We start from the raw sequence: 17475 nt of genomic DNA, 5'->3' as shown, positions 1-17475 counted from the left end.
AGATGTTGCAGGTTCAGAGAAGTGGAAGGCCTCTGAACAGACCAGTGTGGTCCGCACAAAAAGGAATGATGCCGCGGAGGGGCTTGTGTGGCCGCACTGGATTTTGTGCGGACCGCGGTGAGGGCTTTGCGGCCGCACTAGATTCTGTACGGTCCGTGGTGAAGAACATTTCACTGGTCCGATTTCGGAAGCCTATATCTTTTGATCTACAAGGAATTTGAGATGATTCAAAAACGAAAGTTGTAGCCCTTCGTGTCTAGTTTCCAGAAAGGTAAAGAAATCACAATTTGGATATCTATAGAGAAAGTTATGGCCAAATACTAGAACATGTCACTGTAGTCAACCTAGTGAGCTGTGCGGCCGCACTCCATTTCGTGCGACCTGCACAGGGGGTTTGAGAGGGGTATATTAAAACGGGATTTTCAGTTATTTCTCATTTTTCAAAACCCCAAAAACATAAGAGGCGATTTTTCAAATAACCTTTCTTCTCCAAAACATTGGTAAGTGATTTCTACCTCGTTTTCTTCAATCATTAACATCTTTTAACATGATTTCAACTCAAAATCAATGATTTTCATGGAGGAAATTGGGTATTTTGGGTAGAACCTAGGTTTTTCAAAAATTGGGATTTGGACCTCGATTTCAGATCCAATTTCAAAACAAAATATATATTTGGGTTCGTGGGGGAATGGGTATCGGGTTTTGGTACGAACCTCGGGTTTTGACCATGTGGGCCCGGGGGTGATTTTTTACTTTTTTGGTAAAACTTTAGAAAATTCATTTTCATGCATTGGGGTTGATTCATTTAGCATTTATAGACGTAATTAAGTAACTTGTGACTAGATACGAGCGAATTGGTAGTGGAATCAAGGGGTAAAGCTATAGTTGAATCGTGAATTGTGTTTTTGGCATCGAGGTAAGTGTTTGGTCTAACCTTAGCTTGAGGGATTAGGAGTTGTGTCTTATTTGCTACATGTTAATTGTGTAGTACGACATATAGGCATGATGACGAGTATCTATACGTTGGTGTCAAGCATGACAGTGAGTCTTGTATTATAATTGTTATGACTCTGTTGTGATTTATTGCGCTTCATATGTTATTATCACCATTGTTCCCTTGCCGGGATGTTTGTTTGATATTAATGATCCCTTGCCGGGATGTTTGTTTTGATAATATTATTCCCTTGCTAGGATGTTGTTGAAATATCATTGTTCCCTTACCGGGAAGTTGTTATATTACTCTTGTTCCTTGTCAGGATTCCTTGTGATTGTTGTTGGCTTGTAAATGGGAGCGGGTGGTACGCCTACCACAAGATATAATGAAATGGGAGCGGGTGGTACGCCTACCACAAGATATAATGAAATGGGACTGGGTGGTACGCCTACCACGAATATGATGAAATGGGAGCGGGTGGTACACTTACCACAAGATATAATAAAATGGGAGAGGGTGGTACGCCTAACACAAGATATAATGAAATGGTAGCGAGTGGTACGCCTACCACAAGATATAATGAAATGGGAGCTGGTGGTACGCCTACCACAAGATAAATGAAATGGGAGCGGGTGGTGCACCTACCACAAGATAAATGAAATGAAAATGGGTGGCACGCCTGTCACGAAATACAGGAAATGGGATCGGGTTGCACGCCTGCAACAAGATGTGAAAAGAAAGTGAAATCTTCCTTTTTTTCCTTATTCTTGTTAGTGGTTGATTTTGATTCCTTTATAGTTCTCTTGATATTCTGTTTTACCTGTTATTCCCCGAAGTATGTTTCCCCCTCCTATCTTTGTTTGTTTATTTATGTATTTCTTTTCCGCTGTATATATATATTTGAACTACACAGGATTATTTGATAGTCTGGTCCTAGCCTCGTCACTACCTTGGCGGGGATAGGCTAGACATTTACCAGCACATGGGGTTGGTTGTGCTGATACTACACTCTGCACTATGTGCAGATCCCAGAGCAGCTTTTGGACCGTAGTGTGGAGGCTACCTTCAGTCCACGCGGAGATCCAAGGTAGACCTGCAGGCGTCCGCAGGCCCTGGCATCTCCCTCTATCCATATTTCCTGTTTCAATTTCCTTTTATTCAGAAATAGTGTATTGTCATTTTCTTCAGACTTTGTATGTAGTAATCTCTTAGACCATTTGTGACACCAGGTTTTGGGTGCTTTAGGTTTTAAGAGTTGTAATAGATACAGATTTCAGATATTTAATTGTTATCTTCCGCTTAATTATTTAAAGTTTCGCTGTTTTCATGTTATCGCCTTATATTTGTTTTAAAGAAATAATCAGTTTATGAAGTAATTAGATCAAAGGTTTGGCTTGCTTAGCTCACATTAATAGGCGCCATCACGACTCTCGAGGGTGGGAAATCCGGGTCGTGACAAGTTGGTATCAAAGTTCTAGGTTACATGGGTCTCATAGTTCACAAACAAACTTAGTAGAGTCTGAGGGATCAGTACGGAGACGTCTGTATTTATCCCCTAGAGTCTATAGAGTTAGGAACAACTTCACATTTATTTTCTCCTATCGTGCGGTTTAGTTTCTTAATGCTAATTGAAATACTACTCTGTTCTCGTAGATGGCGAGAACATGCGCTTCCTCATCCACTGACCAGCAACCCGAGCCCCTAGCAGAAGCTCCCACGAGGGGTAGAGGGAGAGACCGAGACCGTGCTAGAGGCCGAGGTAGGGGCAAGCCTCAGGTTGATTTTGATGATGAGGTTCCGGCCCAAGCAGTTCTGGTGGGCCCAGCTCAGGCCCCATAGGGGTTTATTGCTACCCTTGTTCTTTAGGATGCTCTGGTCTGACTAGTTGGCTTGATGGAGAGTGTCACCCGGGTAGGTTTGCTTCCTGTAGCACCAGCCATCTCTCAGGCTGGAGGAGTAGCCCAGACTGTTGCTTTTCGCAATCTGGAGCAGGTAGCTCCCCAGATTCAGACTCCAGCGGTTCAGCAAGTTGGAGCAGTTCAGCCGAGTGTGGTAGCTCAGACCGGTGATGGAGCAGCTATGTTTGCCGATGCTTTGTAGAGGCTAGATAGGTTCACCAAGCTCTTCATTACTACTTTCAATGGTGCATCTACTGAGGATCCCCAAGATTACCTAGACAGCTGTCACGAGGTTCTCAAGAACATAGGGATAGTTGAGACTAATAGGGTCGATTTTGCCACTTTTCGCTTGTCTGGATCTGCCAAGACTTGGTGGAGGGATTTCTATTTGGCTAGACCAACCGGATCGCCAGCTTTTACTTGGGAGAAGTTTACTCAATTATTTCTAGAGAAGTTTCTTCCCATCACCCAGAGAGAGGCCTATCGGAGGCAATTTGAGCGTTTCCAATAGGGTTCTATGACTGTTACCCAGTATGACACTAGATTCATCGACTTGGCTCATCATGCTCTTATTATACTTCCCATTGTGAGAGAGAGAGTGAGGAGGTTCATTGAGGGACTCGTCCAAACCTCTCAGTTAGCTGGAGGTAGAGGTAGAGGTATTAGAGGTGGAGGTAAAGGTGGAGCTCAGACCGCTAGAGGTAGAGGCCAGCCAGTAGCAGGTCGTCCCAAAGATATAGTCCAGGGTGGTGGGGCCCAGCCCCGATGTTATGTTCTTTCAGCCAGGCCTGAGGCTGAGGCTTCCGATGCAGTTATTACAGGTACGGTTTTGGTTTGTGATAGAGATGTTTCAGTGTTATTTGATCTAGGGTCTACGTACTCGTATGTGTCCTCTTATTTTGCACCATATCTGGTCATTCCTAGTGATTTCTTAAGTGATCCTATTTATGTGTCTATGCCGGTGGGTAATTCTACTGTGGTAGATCGAGTCTATCGTTCATGTATAGTTGTGATTGGGGGTCTTGAGACTCGTGTAGATTTTCTTCTTTTGGACATGGTCGATTTTGATGTCATCTTAGAGATGGACTGGTTATCACCTTACCACGCTATCTTGGACTGTCATGCCAAGATTGTGACCTTAGCATTACCGGGTTTACCTCGTTTAGAGTGGAGAGGGACTCCTAGTCATTCTACCTGTAGTGTTATCTCTTATGTGAAGGCGAGACGTATGGTCGAGAAGGGGTGTTTGGCCTATTTGGCATATGTTCGTGATTCTAGTGATGAGGTTCCTTCTATTGATTCTGTGCTCATTGTTCGTGAGTTTCCTGAGGTTTTCCCTTCAGACCTGCCAGGTATGCCACCCGACAGGGATATTAACTTTTTCATTGATTTGGCTCCGGGCAATCAACCTATTTCTATCCCGCCGTATCGTATGGCCCCGCCTAAGTTGAAAGAGTTGAAGAAGCAGTTGCAAGACTTGCTTGAGAAGGGTTTCATTAGACCCAGTGTTTCGCCTTGGGGTGCGCCGGTGTTGTTTGTTAAGAAGAATGATGGGTCGATGAGAATGTGTATTGATTACCGGCAGTTGAACAAGGTTACAATCAAGAATAAGTATCCATTGCCAATGATTGATGATTTGTTTGATCATCTTCAGGGTGCCAAGGTATTTTCAAAGATTGACTTGAGATCTGGCTACCATTAGTTGAGGATTAAGGCATCTGATGTCCCTAAGACAGCTTTCTGCACTCGGTACGGGCATTATGAGTTCTTGGTTATGTCATTCGGGTTGACAAATGCCCCAGCTGCTTTTATGGATTTGATGAACCGAGTGTTCAGGCCTTATTTGGACTCATTCGTGATAGTCTTCATTGATGATATTTTGATATATTCCCGCAGCTGAGAGGAGCACGAGCAGCATCTTAGAGTGGTTCTTCAGACTCTGAGGGATAGTCAGTTATACGCTAAGTTCTCAAAGTGTGAGTTCTAGTTGAGTTCAGTTGTATTGCTGGGTCATGTTGTATCAGCAGAGGGTATTCAGGTTGATCCGAAGAAGATTGAGGTAGTCAAGAACTGGCCTAGACCAGCATCAACTACAGAGATTCGGAGTTTCTTGGGATTGGCAGGCTACTATCGTCGGTTCGTGAAAGGGTTCTCATCTATCACAACCCTGATGACTAGGTTGATCCAGAAGTGTGCCCAGTTCAGATGGTCGGACGAGTGTGAGGCGAGCTTTCAGAAGCTCAAGATAGCCCTGACTACAGCACCGGTGTTGGTTTTGCCCACAGGTTTAGGGCCTTATACAGTTCATTACGATGCATCTCGTAATGGGCTTGGTGCAGTATTGATACAAGATGGCAAGGTCATTGCCTATGCTTTGCGGTAGTTGAAGATTCATGAGAAGAACTATCCGGTTCATGATTTGGAGTTGGTAGTCATTGTCCACGCATTGAAGATGTGGAGGCATTATCTGTATGGCGTGGCATGTGAGGTGTTCACGGATCACAAGAGTCTTCAGTATTTGTTCAAGCAAAAAGAGTTGAATTTGAGGCAGAGGAGGTGGTTGGAGTTGTTAAAAGACTATGATATCACTATCTTATATCATCCGGGAAAGGCCAATATGGTGGTTGATGCTTTGAGTAGGAAGTCAGCCAGTATGGGCAGTCTTGATTATATTCCGGTTGGTGAGAGACCGCTTGCTTTGGATATTCAGACTTTGGCTAATCAGTTCGTGAGGTTGGATGTTTCTGAGCCCAGTCATGTGTTAGCTTGCATAGTTGCCCGTTCTTCATTATTGGAGCGTATCCGTGATTGACAGTATAATGATCCCCATTTGTGTGTCCTTAGAGACACGATGCAACACGGAGGTGCTACCTTAGGTGATGATGGAGTTTTGAGATTGCAGGGTCTAGTTTGTGTGCCTAATGTGGATGGACTAAGAGAGTTGATTTTAGAGGAGGCCCATAGCTACTGGTACTCTATTTATCCGGTCACCGCGAAGATGTATCAGGATTTGCGACAGCATTATTGGTGGCAGAGAATGAAGAAGGATATCGTTACATATGTGGCTCGGTATTTGAATTGTCAGCAGGTTAAGTATGAGCATCAGAGGCCCGCTGGTTCATTTCAGATGATTGAGCTTCCCGAGTGGAAGTGGGAGTGGATCACTATGGATTTCGTTTTTGGACTCCTGCAGACTCAGAGGAAGTTCGACGCAGTATGGGTCATTATTGAGAGGCTGACCAAGTCACCGTATTTCATTCCTATGGCTGTCTCCTATTCTTCCGAGAGGTTAGTTGAGATCTATATCTAGGAGATTGTTCGTCTTCATAGTGTGCTTGAGTGTATCATTTCGGACCGAGGTACACAGTTTATCTCCCATTTTCGGAGAGCAGTTCAGCGAGAGTTAGGCACGTGGGTTGAGTTGAGCACAACGTTTCATCCTTAGACGGACGAGCAGTCTGAGCGGGCTATTCTGATTTTGGAGGATATGCTCCGAGCTTGTGTCATTGACTTTGGAGGCTCGTGGATCCGTTTTTGCCCTTAAAAGAGTTTGCCTACAACAATAACTACCAGTCAAGTATTCAGATGGCTCCGTATAAGGCTTTATATGGTAGGTGGTGTCGGTCTCCGGTTGGATAGTTTGACCCAGGAGAGGCTCAATTGTTGGGTACAGATCTAGTTCAGGATACCTTGGACAAGGTCAGGATTATTCAGAATAGGCTTCGTACAGCTCAGTCCAGGCAAAAGAGTTATGGCGACCGTAAGGTTCAAGGTTTGGCATTCATGGTCGGTGAGCGGGTATTGCTTTGAGTATCGCCTATGAATGGCATGATGCGATTTGGGAAGAAGGGCAAGATTAGCCCTAAGATCATTGGCCCGTTTGAGATTCTTGATCGAGTGGGAGAGGTGGCTTATAGACTTGCATTTCTGCCGAGCTTATCACCCGTGCATCCAGTGTTTCATGTGTCCATGCTTTGGAAGTATCACGATGATCCATCCCACGTGTTAGATTTCAGCACTGTCCAGTTGGACAAGGACTTGTTTTATGAGGAGGAGCCGGTAGCTATTCTAGACTGGCAGGTTCGTCAATTGAGATCGAAGAGTTTTCCTTATATTCGTGTTCAGTGGAGAGATTAACCCGCTGAGGCATCGACCCGGGAGTCCGAGTCCGATATGCGGAGCCGTTATCCCTATCTTTTTCCCGACTCAAGTACTTCCTTCTTATGTCAGTTCGAGGACGAATGATTGTTTTAGAGGTGGAGAATGTGATGACCTTTTGCAAGTGCATTCAGTGTTCCGAGGCCTAAAAATTTCCTTTTGCCCCACCTTGATTTGCGTGCGTGGTCTGGACCTATATCTGAAAAGCCTTCTAAGTGAAAATAAGAGAAATATAAATTCTAGATTTAAAATTTGATTATGGTTGATTGTGGTCAACATTTTAAGCAAACGAACCTAGATCCGTATTCCGACGATCTCGGGAGGTCCACATTAAAATATGGGACTTAGGCGTATGCCCGGAACTGAATTCCGAGGTCCCAAGCTTAGAAATCAATTTTTGAAAGAAATTGTGTTGCTAAATTATCTAGGAAATAAAGAAAAGAATTAATGTTTGAAACCATTATTATCGGGCCCATATTTTGGTTCCGGAGCCTGGTACAAACTTGCTATAGTATTTGAAAGATAAGTGTGAAATTTGGTGAAAAACGGAGTTTATTTGACGTGAGTTGGACTTCCGGTTGAAGAGTTATGAACTTTGAGAGTTCTTGATGAAAATATTGAGTTTTGAGGTTTAATTCATGATTTTACATGTTATTTTGATGATGTGATCGCACACGTAGGTCCATATGATGTTTTTGAGTTAGTATGCACACTTGGTTTGGAGTTTCGAGGGCTCAGGTGAGTTTCGGGTAGGTTCCGGAATGTCTTAGGCTTAAAAACATAGATGTTGCAGGTTCAGAGAGGTTGAAGGCCTCTGAACAGACCAGTGCGGCCCGCACAAAAAGGAATGATGCCGCGGAGGGGCTTGTGCGGCCGCACTGGATTTTGTGCGGACCGCGGTGAGGGCTTTGCGTCCGCACTAGATTCTGTATGGTCTGCGGTGACGAACATTTCACTGGTCCGATTTCAAAAGCCTATATCTTTTGATCTACAAGGAATTTGAGATGATTCAAAAACGAAAGTTGTAGCCCTTTGTGTCTAGCTTCCAGAAAGGTAAAGAAATCACAATTTGGATATCTGTAGAGAAAGTTATGGCCAAATACTAGAACATGTCACTGTAGTCAACCTGGTGAGCTGTGCGGCCGCACTCCATTTCGTGCGGTCCACACAGGGGGTTTGAGGGGGGTATATTAAAATGGGATTTTCAGTTATTTCTCATTTTTCAAAACCCCAAAAACATAAGACGCGATTTTTCAAATAACCTTTCTTCTCCAAAATATTGGTAAGCAATTTCTAACTCGTTTTCTTCAATCATTAACGTCTTTTAACATGATTTCAACTCAAAATCAATGATTTTCATGGGGGAAATTGGGTGTTTTGGGTAGAACCTAGGTTTTTCAAAAATCGGGGATCTAAACCTCGATTAGAGGTCCGATTTCAAAACAAATTATATATTTGGGTTCGTGGGGGAATGGGTAATCGGGTTTTGGTTCGAACCACGGGTTTTGACCATGTGGGCCTTGGGACGATTTTCTACTTTTTGGGTAAAACTTTAGAAAATTTATTTTCATGCATTGGGGTTGATTCATTTAGCGTTTATTGACGTAATTAAGTAACTTGTGACTAGATATGAGCGAATTGGTGGTGAAATCAAGGGGTAAAGCTATAGTTGAATCGTGAATTGTGTTCGTGGCATCGAGGTAAGTGTTTGATCTAACCTTAGATTGATGGATTAGGAGTTGTGTCTTATTTTCTACATGTTAATTGTGGAGTACGACGTATAGGCATGGTGACGAGTATCTATACATTAGTGTCAAGCTTGCCCGTGAGTCTTGTATTATAATTGTTATGACTCCGTTATGGTTTATTGCGCTTCATATGTTATTATCATCATTGTTCCCTTGCCGGGATGTTTGTTTGATATTAATGTTCCCTTGCCGGGATGTTTGTTTTGATAGTATTGTTCCCTTGCCGGGATGTTGTTGAAATATCATTGTTCCCTTGCCGGGAAATTGTTATATTACTCTTGTTCCCTTGCAGGGATTCCTTGTGATTGTTGTTGGCTTGTAAATGGGAGCGGGTGATACGCCTAACACAAGATATAATGAAATGGGAGGGGTGGTACGCCTACCAAAAGATATAATGAAATTGGAGCGGATGGTACGCCTACCACGATATATAATAAAATGGGAGCGGGTGGTACGCCTACCACAAAATATGATGAAATGGGAGCGGGTGGTACGCCTACCACGAGATATGATGAAATGGGAGCGGGTGGTACGCCTACCACAAGATATAATGAAATGGGAGCGGGTGGTAAGCCTACCACAAGATAAATAAAATGGGAGTGGGTGGCACGCCTGCCACGAGATAAATGAAATGGGAACGGGTGGCACGCCTGCCACGAGATACAGGAATTGGGATCAGGTTGCACGCCTGCAACAAGATGTGAAAAGAAAGTGAAATCTACCTTTGTTTTCCTTATTCTTGTTAGTGGTTGATTTTGATTCCTTTATAATTCTCTTGATATTCTATTTTACCTGTTATTCCTCGAAGCATGTTCCCCCCTCCTATCTTTATTTGTTTATTTCTGTATTTCTTTTCCGCTTTATATATATTTGCCCTGCACAAGTTTATTTGGTAGTCTGGTCCTAGCCTCGTCACTACCTCGCCGGGGTTAGGCTAGACACTTACCAGCACATGGGGTCGGTTGTGCTGTTACTACACTCTGCACTATGTGCAGATCCCGAAGCAACTTTTGGACCGTAGTGTGGAGGCTACCTTTAGTCCACGCGGAGATCCAAGGTAGACCTGCAGGCGTCCGCAGGCCCTGGCGTCTCGGTCTATCCCTATTTCCTGTTTAAATTTCCTTTTATTCAGAAACAGTGTATTGTCATTTTCTTCAGACTTTGTATGTGGTAATCTCTTAGACCGTCTGTGACACTGTGACACCAGGTTTTGGGTGATTTAGGTCTTAAGAGTTGTAATAGATGCAGATTTCAAATATTTAATTGCTATCTGCCGCTTAATTATTTAAAGTTCCGCTGTTTTCATGTTATCGCCTGATATTTGTTTTAAAGAAATAATAGGTTAATGAAGTAATTAGATCAAAGGTTTGGCTTGCATAGCTCACATTAGTAGGCGCCATCACGACTCCCGAGGGTGGGAAATCCGGGTCGTGACAAAAAAATGCTCTTTATGCAAAGTAATATTTTAAAATAATAATAGAAGATTATAAAAATATAAGTATTTTGACCTTAAATAAAATGACAAATGCCATACAATTGTAAAATATAGGCTATTATTGCAAGATTGTGCAAATAGCTTGAAAATACTAATGTATTTATATAAAATGAGGTAAAAATATTTGAAACATATATTATAGACGCAAATAATAATTTTAGGTAATTAAGTCATCACAAAATAATTTAGAGGAGTAATTAATAAATATTCAAGTAATTTAACATACAAGAAAATTAATTTTAAAGCTCTAAAAATTATGGAAAATTATTGAAAATGCTTGTATAGATTTTGTAAGCTGAATAATGATGCAAAATGATGTTTTAAAAGTATATATACTATTTGAGCAAAATATGAGGGCAAAATTGGGTATCAACAAGAATGATCAATTTAACAAGTAGCTAGTCCAAGCATGGATAACATGATCAAAGTACGCAATAATTACAAGGAACCAGTCCCACCTGTATGTTATAGTCCGACAATAACGCATAAGTACTCGTCATCTCACATATACATTGTACCCAACATCTAAACATGTAGCAAATAGACAAATAAGTCCTAATCCCTCAAGTCAAGGTTAACCACGACACTTAACTTGCTCCAAGGATCAATTCAAAGCTCAACCACAGCCTTGACTTTCAAACAAGCCTCTGAACCAATAGAATCTAGAAAATTACCAACGAAACAATTCAAATTAAGCCTTGGGACCCACGATTGCAAAGGATTCAATTTAGGTCATTATTGAAAAAGTCAATAATAGTCAACTCCCGAGCCCGCTTGGTCCAAACCCAAAATTTAGAACAAAATTCGATTACCATTCACCCCGAGCTCGATCTTGTAATTTATTTTGGAATCTGACCTCAATTTGAGGTCTAAATCCCAATTTTATAAAAACCCCTAATTCTACCCAAACCCCCAATTTCCACCATGAAAACACTAGATTTTTGGTTGAAAACTTGTGAAATATAATGAAAGATTGAAAGAAAATAGGTTATAATCACTTACCAATGATTTGGGGAAGAAGAGTTCTTTGAAAAATCGTCTCTAGGGTTTTTTAGTTTTGAAAATTTGAAGAATGAACAAAAATCCCATTTCTCAGCTATTTGATCAGTCACAGATGTCGCATTTGCGACTATTTGTGAACCCCGCAAATGCGAAGAAATAGTCACATTTGCAAAGTCCTTCCATTTCTGCTTTCATCGCATTTGGGATGATTTGTTCGCAAATGCGAACATTGATCTTCCGCATTTGCGACCAAATCAATCGCAAATGCAACCAAGCCTGCCCCAGCCACACTTCGCAAATGAGAAGTATTGTTCGCAAATGCAAACTTGAGGTGCCCCAGCTAGTCTTCGAAAATGTGAACCTAAAAGAGGTCGTAAATGCAAAGCCTGGCCTCGCAATTGCGAGGTCTGAGGCCTGCACCAGAATTGAAGCACACCAACAATCTTTCTAAGTCAAAATTCACTCTGTACCCTATCCGAAACTCACCCGAGCCCTCGGGGCTCTACACCAAATATACACACAAGTCTAAAAATATCATATGAACTTGCTCGCACGATCAAATTGCCAAAATAATACCTAGAACTACGAATTAAGCATCGATTCAAATTAAGTTTTCAAGAAAAACTCATGAATTTCTATTTTCACGGACGTCCGAATCACGTCAAACCAAATCCGTTTCTCACCAAATTTGACAAACAAGTCATAAATATAGTAATGGACCTATATCAGGTTCCGAAACCAAAATACAGACCCGATATCAATAAATTTAAATATTTGTCACAATTTCAAAGTCATTAAGCTTTTAAACTTTCAAACTTCAACAAAGTGCGATAACTCGGGCTAGGGACTTTTGAATTCGATTCCAGGCATACACCCATATTCCAATTACGATACGGACTCACCGAAACCGTCAAAATACGGATCCGGGTCCGTTTGCTCAAGGCGTTGACTGAAGTCAACTCAAATGAATTTGGAAGTCAAAATTCTTATTTTATCAGTTTTTAACATAAAAGCTTTCAGAAAAACACTCGGACTATGCACGCAAATCGAGGAAGGCTAAAATAAGGTATTTGAGGCTTCGAAATACAGAATTAGGTTCTAAAACGTAAGATGACCTATCAGTCATCACAAAATATATAAATATACCGATAATTAGGGTAGGTTTTTTATTTTATGAAAATAAACCATGAAAATATCGAACCATACTAAATAAATTTACATGGAAACAATATATTTATATATTAAGATAAGCATTAAACCTTTCCTTGGGTCTTGAAATTATTAAAACGGTTACAAGCCAAAAAATAATTTAACTCAAAATCCTAATTCCCAAACTTATTATACTACTCCTATTGAATCTAAATTACTTTCAGTATATTCACTAGCAAGACACAGGGTATTCTAACGATTATGAGTAGTAAACTACAATGTATTGAATATGTTTCCTTTCGTATGATTTAAATTTAAATCTTCAAATATTTAATCTTCAATAGACTTTATTCTTGAGACCCAACTTGCTTAATATATATCCTTTCACTTGTATGATTTATATTTTCTTTGTCTTTGGTTAGTTTCTTTTACGCTACTGTAGAATAGTTGATGGATCTACGGTCTAGCCATCTTTCATGTTTTTCTAGTTCATCACCCTTTAAATAATAAAAATGTCTAGATAGTTATATATATATTTAAAAGTAGAAAAGTAGGTATATTATTGCATTCTACTTCTACTAGTGACTTTTAAATGATATTTAAAAAAATACTAAAAATTAACCGAATCGTACCGATATCGAAAAGAAACCGACATGACTGGTTCAATTAAAAATGTCTAATTTTAGTTTCACATAATAGAATAATCGAAAAATTAGTATGGAACAAGTTTTATAAAATAACTAGTCGAACTGAACCATTGACACCTATAAGGAGATGGATATAAACGTTTCCTAAAGAGGGAAGGAGTGTTCAACAATTTTGCACTAAAAAACTTTTTGAAAATCACCCTTGAGTAGTATATCAACTACAAGCTCGTACTAAGAACGAATCTTTATTTTACAACCCGTAATTCATACTTTCGGGACCGTGATGACACCTAACATTTTGCTTACTAGGAAAGCCAACGTTAGAGAACCGTTAAGCCAATTTTCTATCAAATTTCAATACAAAATGAAATAAAATGGAGTGCAGAATAACATAAATTCCCATGGAGTCACAATTCACGAACTTCTAAAATTTTCTACAAACAAAGTCTGAAAGAAATACAATTGTTTTGAACAAAAGGAAACAGTAAAAGAGGGAAGCATAGAAGGGGACTTCAAGGTCTACGGACACTAGCAGATCTACCTCGAGTCTCCAATGAGAAAATCCAAGCTACAATACCTTACGAACAGCTAGGGTCAGTACCAAAGTCTGAAGAAGAAGTGTAGAGTATAGTATGAGTACAACCAACCCCATGTACTCCGTAAGTGTCGAGCCTAACCTTGACGAAATAGTGACGAGGCTATGAAGAGACACTGACGTAATAAACCTATGCAGATAACAACATATGTAGAAAATAACAACAAATATAAGCTACACATGTACTATTGGGAGGGGGACATGCTAAAAGGGATACATGATACGAGAAATACAGCGGAAATAATGACCAGAATAGTCGATATGCCTTTAACCAGTAAAAATAATTTAGCACAATGAAGAAATGTCACGACCCAAAAATCCGACCCGTCGTGATGGCGCCTATCGTAGAACTAGGCCAGCCTCAACTCAACAATCAACACGATAATAATAAGTTTGAAAATATTTGTGGATGCTTTTAACAGTTAAAGAACTATTTGAAACATAAGGAAATTCCAAGAATAAATATAATCCAACCCAAAACTGGGGGGTCACTGAGTGCATGAGCGTCTAAAGAAAATACATAGTCTAATATAATGTCTAAGGGAACAACTGAAATACAACTGCAAGGTAAGGTGGAGAGCCAAGGCCTGTGAACACCGTGCAGATACCTCAATAATCTCCTAAGTCAGAAGCCTTGATCAACCACCGCCATTGGATCCAAAGTACCTGAGTCTGCACACGAGGTGTAGGGGGTAACATGAATACACCAACTCAGTAAGTAACAAGTCCAACCTTTGGACTGATATGTAGTGACGAACTAAACCTCATCAAAGTTGATAGAAATAATGTACAAAAATGTAGGCATGCTTTCAGTTAAATAAATAGTTCAAATAAGAAATAGAGCAGATATGAACATGGCAAAGAAGTGAGACTCTGTTACCTCTTCATGTCAATGCACATGCTGTATGAAATGCACCATGCTGAGTGCCTCATATGCCCACAATCTCACATGCTCGTTTACTCAATACTGTATATGGCTCACATGACCCAGGTAAGATCCATCCCAGAATATATACATCTCTAACAACAATCACTCCGTACTGAGGAAGACCATTCCAGCCTGTGGAGAAGATCCATCTCCAGATAATAAAAATGATAACAACCTCACAACCACTCAGTACTGTATATGACTCACAAGGCCCAGGGAAGATCCATCCCGGAATATATATACATCACAGATCATCTGTCTCCAGTACCGAGGAGCAAGCCAACCAACCTCATGGAGAAGATCCATCTCCATACCAAGGGAAGATCCATCCCTGAATATATCAACTGCGCTCACTGGAGGTGTGTTACAGACTCCGGAGGGGCTCCTACAGCCCAAGCGCTATCACAAGCTAACAAAGGCATATATCAATAAACCGCTGCAGCGTGCAGCCCGATCCCATAACTGTCACTCAATATCAGGCTTTCGGCCTCACTCAGTCATCACTCTTCAGTATCACACACATAGGCTCAAATGATACTAGCCCGAAACAATGACATGATATGCCAAATAACAATACCCGAGACTAAGACGTGATATAATATACATGAACATGACTGAGAACACAATATCAATGAAGCTAATGATATGACCACAAGAAACGACCTCTCGGATCTCACTAACATCGATGTGAATCCTTAACATGATAATTAACATGATTTATAGCTCATTATCTTAGTCACATAATCACAACACAAATATCAGCAAGAAAGAGCCACTAAACGGTGCCATGGAATGATCCAGGCTGCAATTCTCACGGTGTACGCCCACACGCCCATCATTTGGCATTTGCGTCACCTCAATATTAATCATAGAACACATAGTTCAGGGTTTTGAACCCTCAAAACCAAGTTTGGAAGTGTTACTTACCTCAAGCCAAGCCAAACTCTAGCCTGCGATGCCATTGCCTCTCGATTCGGCCTCCAAATGCTCCTACTCCCAACCAATCCTCAGAAAATCCCCTCCAAAATTGCCTTTTCCCGAGCTCTCTAATGAATTTTGAGATTATGAACCAAAACCCTTGTTTTTGAACTTAAAGTTTCTGCCCAGGTGTGCCCTTCTTCGCGAACGCGGCCGCCCTCTCACGTTCGCGAAGCACAAACTGCCTCTGACTAGAAATCCCTTCTACGCGAACGCGACTTACCTCTCGCGAACGCAAAGCTTTACTAAAACTCCTCAACACGAATGCGACCTCACCCATGCGAACACGTAGGCCAAATGAATGGGGTCCTAGCTGCCTCTTCTCTTCTTCGCGAACGCATTACTCATCTGGCGTTCGCAATGCACTCTACTACTAACCCTTCGTGAATGCGTCCCATACTTCGCGAACATGAAGACCAATTATTCCTCAATCTCCAAATACTCTTCGCAAATGTGAGCTCCCCTTCGCGAAGAACAAATCTTTGCAACAAAAATACCAGAAAATCTGCTACCTTTCCAAAGTCCAAATGATCAGTTAACCACCCGAAACTCACTCGAGGCTCCCGCGACCTCAACCAAACATGCCAACACATCCCATAACATCATTCAAACTTAGTCGAGCCTTCGAATCACTCAAAATAATGCCAAAACACCAAATCAACCTCGGATTCAAGCTTACGATCTTATAAACTTTCAAATTCCACAAACGACGCCGAAACCTATCAAATCACCTCTGAATGACCTGAAATTTTACACACATGTCCCAAATGGCACAACGAACCTACTCCAATTTCCGAAATTACAATCTGGCCTCTATATCAATATTTCCACTACCGACCGGAAAACGCCAAATTTTCAATTTTGCCAATTCAAGTCTAAATCTACCACGGACCTCCAAAATACATTCCAGACGTGCTCCCAAGTCCAAAATAAACTAACAGAGCTAACCAAATCATAAAAATCAAAATCTAAAATCGAATATTAAAAAGTCAAAACTTGGTCAAACCTTTCAAATTTAAAGCTTCAAGTTGAGAATTGTTCTTCCAAAACTATTCCGATTATCCTGAAAATCAAAATCAACGATTTACATAAGTCATAATACATCATACGGGGCTAGTCATGCCCGAGAACTGGCGAGCAAAGTGAAAATGCTCAAAACGGCAGGTCGGGTCATTACAAGAAAATTGTACGACATCACCCTTCGTGTTTTTACTCTCAACCTCACAATAAAACAATGATACTGCATGGAATCACCCTTCATGCTTTTACTCTCACTTTCAATATAAATTAATAGATACGGCACGACATCACCCCTCATGCATTAACTCTCATAACATGGCACGACATCACCTTCGTGCATTAACACTTACAATATGGCACCGCATCACCCTTCGTGCATTAACACTCACAATAAGGCACGACATCACCCTTCGTGCATTAACACTCACAATAAGGCACGACATCACCCTTCGTGCATTAATACTATCCCTTACCATATAACAATGAACAAGTAACAACAAGGAGATAGAATAACAAGAACAAGCCTTACTTCAACAATGGTTCCACCTACCAATCTCAACTTTAGAAACAATACTCAATTATCACAAAAGCCCATAAACATGGTAAGAACGATCAATTTAACAAGTAACTAGTCTAAGCAAGGATAACATGATCAAAGTAAGCGATAATTACAAGGAACAACAACGCATAAGTACTCGTCACCTCACAACAACGCATAAGTACTTGTCACCTCACATATACGTTGTACCCAACATCTAAACATGTAGCAAATAGACAAACAAGTCTTAATCCCTCAAGTCAAGGTTAACCACGACACTTACCTCGCTCCAAGGATCAATTCAAAGCTCAACCGCAGCTTTGCCTTTCAAACAATCCTCTGAACTAATATAATCTAGCAAATTACTAACCAAAGGATTCAATTT

This window comes from Nicotiana sylvestris, chromosome 4 (assembly GCF_000393655.2).
Source record: "Nicotiana sylvestris chromosome 4, ASM39365v2, whole genome shotgun sequence".
Taxonomy (NCBI): domain Eukaryota; kingdom Viridiplantae; phylum Streptophyta; class Magnoliopsida; order Solanales; family Solanaceae; genus Nicotiana; species Nicotiana sylvestris.
This window is presented reverse-complemented; position numbering follows the sequence as displayed.